Source organism: Buteo buteo, chromosome 25 (genome assembly GCF_964188355.1).
Source record: "Buteo buteo chromosome 25, bButBut1.hap1.1, whole genome shotgun sequence".
In the NCBI taxonomy this organism is placed as follows: domain Eukaryota; kingdom Metazoa; phylum Chordata; class Aves; order Accipitriformes; family Accipitridae; genus Buteo; species Buteo buteo.
The window spans coordinates 8024250-8034415 of NC_134195.1; positions in this window are offsets into that span (position 1 = coordinate 8024250).

Consider the following 10166-nt stretch of genomic DNA (forward strand, 5'->3'; position numbering starts at 1 on the left):
GGCTTCTTGTTATCCCTGCCTTCGAGGTGACTCCAGGTTAGCGCACGACTGCAGCCGGTTCAGCAGAGCGGTGTGGGCTGAAACAAGGCAAAGCTGAGGGAGTGCTGAGGACTGAGGGCCCCTGATGGCACCTTTCATGAGCAGCTCCTGGAAATGAACCTGCTTGTATTCTGGCTAGTCTCAGCTGGTAGGCTGGTGTATCTCTGCCTGGAAGGGCTCAGGCTTCTCTTAGAATATTTAATTCATTCTCTTTGCATTCCCTACTTTCTTTCTTTTTTCTCTACTTTAAATATCCAATATTAAAACTATTCTGCACATGGTTCATAGATGATCCTGATGATTATTTAATCCTTCCAGCATAGGAATTTGCAAGGAACCCAGTAAAGCCCAGCCTAGTCTCTTTATTTCACGCGCTTTCCTCATTACTTGTATTTGGCCAAACCGGACTGTATTTTTTATCACACTAATGGCAAAATATTTGGAAGTAGGCCTGGGATATAGCTATATTCTGTGTTCAAATGAACCTGACATTTGAAAAGGTTTGTCGTTAACTTTTAAAGAAACTTAATAAAACTGTTGAAATGACACTGTTGACTACACCACACATTATGGTGTTGAGAGTAAATACTCCATGCAGTATAGATGGGCTCAGAAAGGATGAAAATTCAGCTCTGATGTTAGCAATTGCCTTCATTGTCTGGTTAACTTGGCCCACTGGGTTTTCTTCAGAATAGCAGATAAAGCTGAATAAGGATCTCATTCTGGGTGGTGTTAAACACTTTCTGCATCTTAAACTCCCATTAACCTCTGCACTGTACAAGAACATGCTTACATTAGGCTAATTGATGGGGCAGCAGGTGTCAGTGCGCCATTCCTCAGGGCTTGCTCTGGTTCCAGGTGAGTCTTATTCTTTCTTTGCCACAAAGTAAGTGTGTGTGTGTGTGTGTGTGTGTACATAGGTGTATAGACTATTGTATTCATGGTTCCAAAAAGCAAGGAAGGATCAATGAAAGCCTTGTTATGTTCTGTTGAATTTAAAGGCACTGAGACCTTATAACAATGTTGATATTTCTACTCATTCTGAATACCAAAAGACCTGGTATAATTATTTTTGTGAAATAGCTTCTGGAATGTTCCCAGTGCTGAATTCAAGAATAATTGCAATTGCGACATGTAGAATCAAATGTAATTTTTTTCTAACTAAAGCAAGACATTTTAATTTTTTTCTGTTGCTTTTCAAGGAGAGGCACAGTGAATTTTTAATACTTTACTGACCCTTGACTCGGAGAGATGTTAACCTGCTATTGTACAAAATGATTAACTTCTTCAGAACATTATTAGCCAAAGTACTCTACGTGAACACTCGATATTATTTAAGTTAAAAATACAGATTGTGCTTCTGTCACTAAAGATGGCTGATAAAAGCCTAAAACTCTGGTAGTATGTCGAGCTGTTTGTGCTCCTAAATATAGCAGAGTATCTCTGGTAGGGAGCTGGCTGGGGGAGGTCTTGTGTCTATGTGTAAAATAGCTATGCCTTTATTATCCCTGCGTGCTGAGAAAGAAGAAGGAGAGCCAATGTGGTTTTATTACTCTAACAGGTCTTTTAATAATAATGCTTTCCATGTTGGTAGAATAGATCTTCTGGCCCCTCTATTAAATCACAAAAAATAGAGAACTGAAAGCAAGAAGGAAAGGGTTACTCCATTGGAATATGACATTTCACATGAGTTTGCTTTATTCTTTTGCCAATGCAAACTCCTCCCCCCCCCCCCTTTTAATTCTTTTATATGTTTTTTTGGTTTGCTTTGTTGTTGTTTTTTTTTGTTTAAAGAAAGCATGCAAGCTAAGGCTTTTCCCATGAACAAAATATGACCTTTGACAAGGTGTATACCCTCAAGTTACTGAGCTCTATCAGGGAAATGGAGTTCCCTTCACCCTTCTTGGGGACAGCCCTGCACTATCGAGGACATCAGACTGGGCAGTCCTGGTAGTGCCTTCTGACCTCTTATGTTTGTGTGTTCTGTTGCAAATGCACTTTTTTTTAAAAAAAAGCTAACTCTTCAAAAGCTGCTTGGGAGGAAAGTTTATTTTATGGAGTGTTTCTCACTTCTCCCAGAAAGGCTGGGGGAAGGAAGGTCTATCAATTCTTGGGAAAAAACAGGTAGAGAGAGCAGGGTTTTTTCCCTGTGTCCCTTGGAAATGCGTTGTGCTTGTAATAGAGAAAGGAATGTGCTGTTGGCAGGGGCACGGCAGAAGGGCTGGTGAGGATCCGAGACGAAAATCTGCACAGCCTTTGGAATAACAGGGACAGATGCACCAGACAGGAGTTTGGGCTGGTTAGGTGAAGGAAGACACGCACTGCCCAACAGTAGTGGAAGAACCAAGTGAAAACAACTGAACACACAGAAAACCCATTGAAAGGCTTGGGAAGATGCACCTGCTGCCTCTTTGGTTTTTGTGTCGTAGCCTATGAAGTCCAACACACTGGTCATGGCAGGTCTTGCCCTGTTTGCATAAAGGCTTGGAAGCGAAGCCCATGCAGTGAGCTATATCCTATCTTCCCTCTCCCATCCTCCTTTTAGTAGGTATTTTATTACTTGACATCCCTTGATGTCTCTTCTGTTGGTAATCACAGGGACATTGGGCATCACCTTATGTTTGCACAGTATGCAACAGGGGATTTGAGTGATAGATGTGAGTACTGCAAAGGAAAGGGCTGGTGCAGAGAAAGAGTAGCATGTCAGTAGTTATACGTAGCTGGTCCCTGTGCCACGCCTTGCTATTCTTCCACCTCCACCGATGTTGGAGGTGGAGGAATAGCAAACTCTGGAAAAAGGAGCAGCATTGGAAGAGGTTATGTGTTGGTGCAACTAACTTTTGTTAGTCTTTTCTGAGAGAAAGGGCAAATCACCCACAGCTAGCTCTATTCATTTTGACAGTGACTGGGAAGAGAAAGGGAGGATCCCTAAAAGGCAGAGTTCTAAAGAGGAGGGCACTGACTTGTGTTCAGGCTGGGTGCTCCCACCTGGATGCCAGCCTAGGACCCACATAGCCAGGGAGAGGATGCTGGTAGCAAAGCTACTCGCAGCCAGCCTTGCTCCGAGCATGAGGACTGGCACACAGGCTCTCACCACATCATCATGATTGTGCAATATACAGATTTTCTAATAATATGAGAGCATGCTACAACGATAGCAGTAGCTGGAGAAAATGTCAGCCACAAGCAAAGAAACAAAACCTTTTATTAACCAGTAATGCAGATAAGAAAAGATGGGGTAGGTGTACCAGGTTCAGTGTGAGACTAATGAAGATGGATAACGAACTGTCATGTTTTAGACAGCAAACCATTTGTGAAAATATCACATTTTGAAGATGATGTCCCCATGGACATCAGTCAGCATAAACAAGTAGGCGCTGACAACATCTGAACTAAATTATTAAAATAAGGAGAGAACACATGAAGTCAGAGACTTTGCAAAGTAATACTTTTAATTTACTGATTCAAACCACTTGAGCAAAATGGAAGGAGATGATCATCTGCCCAGCTTTGAAAACAAAAGGCAAACCTGTATATAAAAAGTGACAGGGTGGTTTTCTTCTTGGTTTGGCATGAAGTTTGTCTTTGATATTTTATATAGATTTGGTAGAGAAAAACAGTGCAGTTTTCTCAGAAAATGTGTCTTCTCTGGGTAAATTCTTTTTAATAATTCAAAAAGGATGGGGACGCAGCTAGAATATGTACAGATCCTGTATAGGTGCTGGCATGGTAGAAAGGCAGGGTGGCCCTTCAGTCACAGTGCTGGGAGTCTGGATAAAGCTCCAAGGATGGCTGTGTGTATGTAAGGATAGCAATGTGCACTTGTTCATTTGCTTTAAAAATCGGAGGCCGAATAAAAAGTGAAATCTGTACTCCTTTGAAATAAAGAGAGGTCTGGAGCAGGAGGATGTATGGCTTTGGAAATGGTGTTGCAGTTGTTATCAAATTCTCCCATCCTTTTATGTGAGCTTTTTGGATGTGTTTGTACAAACTAACTGGATTCCCAGAGAACTGCATCTCACTCGTGGACACTCCTAATACCTCAACTCGTATGTGCTGTGCTAGCTCAGGGGGAGCACCTCACTGTGCTTCCTAGACCTCCTGTTGCAGAAGAGGGGTAGAGAGGAGAGGCTTATCTTAGTAAGATAAGCTCAAGATGATGGATGACTTCTGGAAAGGATTTTATAATTGGGCATGCTGTGAGAGATTTAGTTTTGGCTAGGCTCAAGCATTATCACTTGGGAGCACTGAAAGTGGTTTGAGAGCTTGAAAGGGGGGGTGATTTTGGGACCTCTGTCAGTAGGAGAAGATCTGAGCAGAGAGGTGTGTTGAATAGCAGGGTTTCTTGCGCTGTGCGAATACCTCCCCATCGCAAGCTCGTTACCCCACTCTCCCACACCTCCTTCTACCACACCCTGTTGTGCAATGTCTTCAGCGGATGGTCTCCCCTAGTTGCAGGGATAAACCTTTGCTTGGAAGGCAGGTGATCACAACATGCTTTTGGACCTGCGCTGTGCCAAGGTGTGGTGCCTGGATGGTGCTCTCGCTAATGCACGTGCCGGAGAGCTGGAGCATCTCCAGAGGTATGAAAGCGCTGCTGATCCACCTGCTGCTGGCAGGGGATCACGGCAGGTGCCCTGGGGTTGCTCTCTCTGGAAACTTCAAGCTGTCCCTTTCCTGCGGTCCATGTGACAGGAGAAGGGGCTGCATGGCCTGTGAATGGTGCCTCCATTTCAGATCTGAGCCCTCACGAAGGGGTGGGTGAGGAGAAGCTGCCTCAGTCTTCACCCGTGGTATTTAGGATGTTTTCAGTTCAGTTACTACCTCAGCCAGAGGAGTCTTTCTGAGTATTTGGGTTTTGTTTATATCCCCAGAATTCCTGCATTTTCTTTCACAAATCCACAAGGCTGTGTAATACCAGTAGGAATTTTAGTGCATATCATGATATTGGAGAGAGAAAAGGGCAGGTCTTCCTCTCATGTGAAATAATTACCCTAAATTCAGATTTTTTTAAAATAACTTTAATTCTTGAACTAGAAATAGAATATTCCTATACAGCACAAGAATAAAAGGTGTAAATTGCTGTCATTCAGTTCAGCTGTCATTTTGTGGATATACACTTTTGAATGTACTGACATTTGTGAGGAATAGGAAAGGAAATAAACATCCGTTGTGTTGCCATATTCCCTCTCTATTCTCTGCATTCATGTAGTCTCAGCTGTATTTCTTGTATCTTAGCTCATCTAGAAAGGGCATGGGAAGGAAGAAGTGGAAAAAGTCTCTGCTGGGAAAAGTCCAATATAGAAAAAATACTGTTATAAGCTCAGGTAATATTTAGCAATTTATCATCAGACATTTTGGACTTATAAAATCTTACAATAAACTGATAAAACAGGTATCTCTACTATTCCACTGTGAAAAGAACCACACATAAAATGCAAAGGAAAAAAAAAAAAAGAGGAGGAAAAGACTACAACTGCCAGCAGTGTGGTAAATCTTGCCCTTGCTAACAAGGGAGAAGAAGTGATGCAGGCTGCTCCTCTAGGATGTGAATCCTGCTGAATCTTCAGATCACAGGATTATTTAGTATAGTGATGGACCTCAGTAAATCCTTGGGGAAACTGGAAATGAGAAAGCTCAGCAGCCCTGCTCCACAACCGAGCCTTCAGATCCAAGCCTAAGTGCACACTGAGTACCACCCATGCCAGTGGGTGCTGATTCAAAGCTGCTGGATTTTGTCAGTGTTTCATTGCACAGCTATTAAACTTGTAGGCCATCATAGATTTTAAGCAAAGCTTTGAGAAAAATAAAATTTAGCTCCAGAGCAAACAATCAAATCTCTGTTTACGGCAAGGAAGTGACAAGCAGTTATAGTCATACCAAGGGTAAACTTTGGCCTCCGTTTTTTTTTGTTTCTCCTCTTAAGTATCATGTTTTAATCAAATCTTTCCTATGATGAATGTATTAATACCAGAGGGTTTGTTACAGACACTGGGGAAAAAGCTTGAAAGATTGAAAACCTGCCTAAAGATATTGTTAAAATAGATTGTGCCAAAGGAAAAAAAGGGAGATATAGATAGAAAAGTTCTCCAAATTTATATATTTGGGAAAGAAAATAGGGTTATCTCATGGTGGGTGGTGAGCAGGTGAAAACCAATAGTTCCCTAACAGCGTTCAGCAAAGGAAGCATTTAAAAGGAACAACAACTTTCCCCCATGTCAATAAAAATGTCATCATAAATTTTAAGGTAGAAATGAATGCGATTGCCTAAAGCTAGGTTTGGTGAGATGCTAAGCTGGGCAGCACCCTGCTCGCAGAGCAGTGCAGAGGGATCTCTGGCAGCCATAGGATGATCAGCAGGGGCCAGTATCTCTTTGCACTGTGTTGGGATATTGCTCCAGTGGGAACTGTCTCTCGGCAAAACACTCAAGCAAGTGGCTAAGTCTCAGCTTCAGTGTTTGCTTAAAATCAAGGTTTGCTAAAAACTGATCTGTTGATTTTTGAGCGCATTTCTGAAAACCTTGCCACCAGCGCACTGCCTACCAAGTATTTTGCAACTCCTTCCAGTCCCCTCCGCCGCCTGCTGACACCCCCCCCCCCCCGCCATCCTCAGATTAAGGAAGCGGGTGCCCATATGTCCCGTGACGCAAACAAATCTCCCCTTGGTAATAAAAACCATAAAACTCCTGCACCCTTGGCACTGGGTGGGCGGCCGTGCCCTGAGGTTTTCATCACAGCGTGCGTTTGCACAGCACAGTGACTGTGGTGAGAGCTGCCACCGCCGCCTCCTCCTCCTGCGTGTCAGCTGGCGTGGGCCTGGGAGAGTCACATCAAACCCTGGTTTTGGGCTGGAAACTTGCCTTTTGAACTGAAAACCTGAGGTATGTCCACTCGCAAGCTCTGGGCAGTGAAAGGTCCACACAGTTCCCCAATCCTTGTAATTGCACGCCGAGTTGAGATGCAGTTTTTATAAAAGCCTTACAGGCCCCCCACTGCAAAACCAGTATTGCCCATCTGGCCCAAATTTCTAGGATTTATTTAGCATAATTTAAAATAACCATGTCGCTGCTGAGGACATCAGAGTCTGGGCTCCTGCTCAGGAGGCAGAGGCCGCTGGTAGTCGTGCCTGGTGTCTCCTCCACCCTGGGGGCCTCCGACCCACACCCGAGGTAGTTTTCTGCTTCCCTCCAAAGTCATCTTACCTGGATGACTTTCCTCCCTGCACACCTCCTGGATGTCTTCAGCAGCTCTCCCACAGCCAAGCAGCCAGCTCTTCCCCCAGGAGACACTGGGGAGCTGGCCAGAGACAACCCCGGCAGTGGTGGTGGGACCTGGTGTTACGGAAATTACACACGCCAGCCACTGTAACAGGGTTCGACTCTAGGTTTCCACTGAATTGATAAGCCGAAAGATAGATTCCTCCATAAAAGTACTTTTTAGTAATAGCGCTACAGCTCAAGCTGAGTGCCTCCAAAGAGGGACCTTGAACAAAGAAATCCCTAGGCAATTATACCCTTACAATCTAAATTCCCCACTCCTCATGCAACAGGTCGGACCAGTAGTAATATTAGGGTCTGGGGTCTCCCTGTTCTTCATTGGGTCCTTTCATTGTCTCTAGGTGGGCTGTTTCTTTTCTTATCACTAAGGTTGCAGCTTCTGTTAATGTAGCTTCATTATCTTCTGGCTTGAACTGGCTCTGGGCCTTTCTTTTACTTGACTAGGTAAAAGTTCAACATACGTAGGTGAAGGATCACAGCTTGTGGCCTAAGGCTTCAGCAAATTTAGCTACTAATGCTAAGCAAGTTATGCTAAACAAGTTCTGTGTAAGTAGTATACCAAATTGCGGAACACCGGCCAAGGACCTGTCTCCTTCTCACAAGCCGGCACTCCAGCCCTGTGTCCCATGCTGTACCCTTGCAAGAGACATCCCCAAAAGCACAGCAGTGGCAGGTTGCCTTCCCCAGGTCTTGGGCACTTTTTGGAAAGACACGCTGATTTTTAAAATAACCTTAGAAAACAGCAAAAACATGGCAGACCTGAAGAACGGCTGCGTGAGGTCAGAAGGGGAGCGAGGACCTTGCTTCAAGATGCACGGCTGGCAAGGAAAGAGCTCTTCAGGGTTCAGTGTCCTTCTGTCTCCCCTAAGTGAGGAGATGTATGCCGCACCCCTGGTCACGTATTGCTGTCCACAAATGTTTGGTGCACCCAGTGGAAACACTCTTTGTGACCTCAAATGTCACAAATCAGTCACACAAATATTTTCTGACATTATGATGGAGCTAACTTTTTAAAAATTGTTTTTATTCTCTAGGAAATTTGCTGCTAAGGTTTGGGATGGGACAAAAACACATTTCTGGTTTGTCAGAAATATAATATATTATCTGCTTGAATTTTGCCAGAGGGAATGTGTTTATACTTGCATGTTTCAAACACTTCCATTATGTAGCTATTTATCCCCATGGCTTTGCTATTCAGCACTAATGAAGTATGGCATATAAACATTTGGATAAAAAAATACACCCTCACCTGAGTGCAGCTGGATGCAGCAGAGCTGTGCCAGTGGGCCACAGCTGGGATCTGAGTTACAGCATCCACAATTTATATAGAGGCTGCAGGATCCCACCTCTGGATGCGTGTAGCTTATAGATGCTACAGGGCATGCATATAGCAGCTGAGGTTTTAAAAGTATTGATTTGCACTCCTGCCATTGCTGTTGCAATGTGACAGCATGAATCTGAGACACCCCAAGCCTGATTAATAATTGACTAGATATGCCACAGCCCCAGATACATATTTATGTGTCACCTCCCAGGGGCATTTACCTTAAAAATATACGTATTGTCCACATCTGTTCTTTTCTAGGGCCAGTTCCTTAAGTAATTCTCCCTATGTAAGGCAGATGCTCTTGACCAAAAGTTGCTCACCCCCATGTTTGTGTTTAACTCTGATTTGGTTTCCCAATGGGTGGTGGCAGGGGCTGTTTTACAACCAGAATGTGGGTCCAGCTGGCGGGGGAGCGCCGGAGCCTCTGGGCAGCAGAGGTGCCTTTGCTGCGGCTGTCCTGCAGCCGTTCGTCACGGCCCGGCTCAAGTGCTTGCTGATGGTTCAGGTGACCCGTTGTGTTTTAAACTTGAGTAATAAATGTTTCATTTCCATTTCGCTAACTCTTTGAATTTACGAGCCTCATTACTTAAGTCTCCTGATACGTTAGGAGATCAAAATAGCCACAGGGTACTCACCCTCCCATCCAGGTTGTAGCGTGAGCATCTGTCACCATTAGAGCCCCAAGAGTTACTCTGCAGCATTTAACTCACCGTCCAGTCAATGGCATCCATGTCTTTATTCTGCCTTGACCATGAAATTATGGCTCTCCAGATGAAGAAAAGAGAGCACAAACAGACTACTGCTCTGGAAATGCATTTTAAATTACAGATATTCTGTCCTCAGGCCTGGGACATGTACAATTTTGGAAATATTTTTTAATTTAGGAACCTTAATAAGCAAAGTGATATTTTGCTTTCAAAAAGCAAAGAAGAGAGAAGAAAAGAAGAAAATCAGTTGTTCTATTTTGAATTGTATTTTTCTATTGTCGGTATGAACAAAGGAATAAAAAGAGTTGTTACCTTTTCACAAGTTGCTTAAAAAAGAAGAAAAACTAGAATCTGTAGAATACTTCAAATTGGATATAAATAAAGGAAAAACATGTGTGGTTCTTTACTAACGTTACTTGTACGTGTTACCCAAATGCTGTAATTATCACAAAGACATTTTGTCTGTGGTCCTGAATAGGCACAGAGAGCAAGAGTCAAAGAAGCCCACCTCCTCTGATACATGCTTTCAGAAGCATTTGAGAATCTCATCAAACATAATTTTCAGTCGGGAGAGGCTAGTTGGTTAACTAAACCATGATGTACTATTATCTTATGAAAGTGGAAATATTCTATGGAATCTATTATACCTTAGCCTAATAAGCTTCATCCTATGGGATATTTTTGTGTTTTATGTATATTTATATAGAGATACAATACATATATTTAGACATATATTGTCTATGTATTTATAAATAAAAGCATACACATAATGTATTATTTTATATTTTTATATTTTAGTAACTTGCCTGTTTGTAT